Source organism: Dama dama, chromosome 20, assembly GCF_033118175.1.
Source record: "Dama dama isolate Ldn47 chromosome 20, ASM3311817v1, whole genome shotgun sequence".
NCBI lineage: Eukaryota > Metazoa > Chordata > Mammalia > Artiodactyla > Cervidae > Dama > Dama dama.
The window spans coordinates 115,480,420-115,484,134 of record NC_083700.1 but is presented as its reverse complement, the minus strand read 5'-3'; positions in this window follow the sequence as shown (position 1 = coordinate 115,484,134).

Here is a 3,715-nt window from a genome sequence, read left to right as displayed (position 1 = left end):
TGGGCACAGAGGCAGAGATGGGAGGGATGCAGGACACAGGCCAGGGAGCCCAGAGCTTAGAGGATGGAGAGGTGGAAAGGAACCTAGTCTGGGGCCTCTGGGAGGAGCTCAGCACTCCCACCCCTGATGTGGGACTTTCAGAACCATTTCGTGTTGTGTTAAGCCTCCTAGATTGTGGTGCCTTGTTTCTGCAGATCCAGGACACTAATCCCACAGGGAGGAAAATAAGACCATCTTGAGTTGGTGCGGGAAGGACAGTCCAGAGGCAGTAGGAGTCCAGAGCCCAAGGCAGGAGGAGGGGCAGGGCCATCTGAAGAGCCCGAGGAGCCCAGGCTGGGGAGAGAGGGAGGGGCCAGGACAGTGGAGTTAGAGCAGAGCGGAAGGGAGGGTCTGGGTGAGACCAGAGAGGAGACGCAGGCTCCCAGTGGTGGCCCAGCCTCCCTGCCAGGCCCCGCCTTCGGGACTGGACACTGAGGAGGTTCTGAGCTGGGAGGACCAGGGCCTGACCCTCTCCCGTCGGTCCTGTGACTCTGCCTGGTCAACACCTGCCATCCCATGGCTCGGGTTTAGCCTGAAACCCTCAGCTCACAGCAGCCGTGCTGTCCCTCCCCGCCACCCTCCTGTGCACGGAGGTGTGGGACTGAGGGTCGACTCAGGGACAGCGGCTCCTTGAGCCGGCCCAGGACGCGGCCACTGAGCTGTGTGGTGTGAAACGAGGGCCACAGCGTGGACGCACAGACCTGCCCTCAGCCGGCCCCAGAGGCACGAGGACCCACTAATTGGCCATGTGGGCAGTGTCACAGCCTGGCAGGGTAATTGGGCCCTGGAGTCCTTGAGCTCCAGCTGAAAAAGCCAAGACACCTGTGCCTCCCAGCCGCCGGGGCAGCCCGCCTCTCCAGAGCGTGTCCCAGTCACACGGGCCCCGTGGCTGGCCTGCCAGTCATTGGATATAGGGAGAAGCCACTCACAGTGAGGACTGGAGGACCCCAGGTGGGATGAGCACCTTCCATGCTGGTGTCTGTTGGTTTACTGCGATTCTAGAGCGTGGTGTGTACACGGCATCCTAGCTGAGTGATTGTGTGTGTGTGTGTATGTGTGTGTGTGTGTGTGTGTGAGATAGACAGAGAGACTCCACCAGCCATGCCTGTCCCCCCTGCCCACAGCTGATTTGGGGCAGAATCCGCAGGACTCCCCTCTGCAGTCCCATCACCAAGACTCACGGGTGCTCCAGAAATGGCCCTCACACCTGTGGGCCCTGTGCCGACTACACACCCGCGGGTCCTGTGCTGAGCCCGTTTCTGACATCACCCCCCACCTCACCAACAGCTCACATGGACTGGGCAGGCCAAGGACACCTGTCTCCATGCTGGCTCAGGTGCCATCCAGGTGGTCTCCCAGGTGTGGGGGAAGCGGCTGCAGGATGCCAGGGCCAGTGAAGTCAGGGAGACCCTGCTATAGGTCCCCCCAGGGCCCCCTAAATCCATCCTTCCTGGGAAGGGAATCTTCCTTCGCCCCTCTCAGGTTTTCCCAAAGGATCCAAAAGAATGCATTTGCTGGCCTGGTAAGAGCCTTCTTTCTGCAGCCACTGGAGAACTTGCTTCCGAGGAGAGAACCTGGGCTCCCTGCTGCTTCTGGGGACCAGGCATGGGTGGGGGACAATCACGCCAAAAATGCAGGCTGTCTGAAAACCATGTGGGACTCTGGAATGGAAGAGGGCCATGAGAGGGACACAAGACCAAATCCCAGCAGGGCTGGGGTCCGGTTGGCGGCAGGGCACTGAGGTTAATCCAGAGACCTGAGGAGTTTCTGTGCTGTGTGAGATGTGCCCTTAGTGGGGTGGGGATGTCACTGTGGGATCCCTCTGCACTATCTTTGCGGCTTCTCTAAAATTATTCCCAAATAAAGGGTTTGCTTAAAAAGAAAACAGCCATTGTCCTAAGTGCAGGCAAAGGACGACGAGCTTCAGTTTTCCTGAATTTCTAAGCACACACAGTTTTTTATTGAACCAGACAATCTAGTATGAATTATCCAATGCACTGGTGATCAGTTGTTGTTCAGTGGCTAAGTCATGTCTGACTCTTTGTGACCCCATAGACTTCAGCAAGCCAGGCTTCCCTGTCCTTCACCATCTCCCAGAGTTTGCTGAAACTCACATCTATTGAGTCGATAATGCCATCCAACCATCTCACCTCTGTCACCCTCTTCTCCTCCTGCCCTCAATCTTTCCCTGCATCAAGGTCTTTCCAGTGAGTCAGCTCTTCCTATCAGGCGGCCAAAGTATTGGAGCTTCAGCTTCAGTATCAGGCGTTCCAATAAATATTCAGGCTTGGTTTCCTTTAGGATTGACTGGTGTGATCTCCTTGCTGTCCAAGGGACTCTCAAGAGTCTTCTCCAACACTACAGTTCAAAAGCATCAATTCTTTGGTGCCTACCCTTCTTTACGGTCCAACTCACATGTCCACATATGACTTCTGCAGTAACCATGGTTTTGACCACACTGACTTTTGTTGACAAGTGATGTCTCTGCTCTCTAATATGTTGTCTTCAGTACCTGGCTGGGTCTAAAGTCAAACTGACAAAAACAGAGTAACAAGAGAAAAGCATTTATGTAATAGAAATTTGGTGACACACAGAAGCTTTATAAGGCAAGGAAATCTGAAGAAATGGCCACAACTAGAGATGTGATTGGAGAAGGAAATGGCAACCCACTCCAGTAGTCTTGCCTGGAAAATCCCACGGACAGAGGAGCCTGGTGGGCTACAGTTGAAGGGGTGGCAAAGAGTCGGACCCGACTGAGCAGTTAGCACACACAGAGGTGTGAGGCTGTGTGACTTGGACAGTCACGGACTACGAGGCTCAGGGCGTACTCAGGGCAAGTGCTGAGCCTCAGCCAGGCCTGTCTGGCTCCTTCTCAGCGTCTGCTTGTCCTCGGAGGTGAGGGTGCGCCTCTCCTCTGGGGGCAGGAAGAGCCCCTCTCATTCCGGTGTCTTATGACCTGATCCAGGGGAGATGGTGGTGGTGGGGGGGGGGTGGTTCAGGATGACTCTCCTCTTTCTGCCATTTTCTCAAACTCCTTCCACGTGGAATAGTCAATGCAACAGGGGGCAGTATTCTTGGTTGTGCACCCTCAACCCATGTATGTAGTGTGGTTTCCTCGGTTTTATTGCCGCCTTTGTGCTGTGTCTGGGTCCTCTGCCTCCTCTGCTGGAATAGAGACTCCATCAGGAACAGGACAGTTGTATATCCTGTCCAGCCCGCAGCATTTGCTCAAGAAATATGTCTCAAAGACAAGGAAAATAGGACAGTAAGGAGGGAAGAAACCTGTGAGATCCGACCTTGTGAGAGCCAGCCTGGTGAGACGGAGACCTCTTCCCAGATGGAGACAGAGGCCAGGAAACCCCCGTGAGTCAGGGGCTCCCATGTCAGCACTTCCCAGGAGACCCTGTCCCTTGTCAGCAGGCTCACGGCTGCTGGTGATCTCTCGGCACATCGGTTCTCGTGTAATAGTCATCATGTGCAAATTGAGATGTTGTGTTGTTGTTGTTCAGTCACTAAGTCATGTCCGACTCTTAGAGACCCCATGGACTGCAGCACAGCAGGCTTCCCTGTCCTTCACCAGCTCCTGGAGTTTGCTCAAACTCATGTCCATTGAGTTGGTGATGCTATCTAACCACCTCGTCCTCCGTTGCTCCCTTCTCCTCCTGCCCTCAATCTT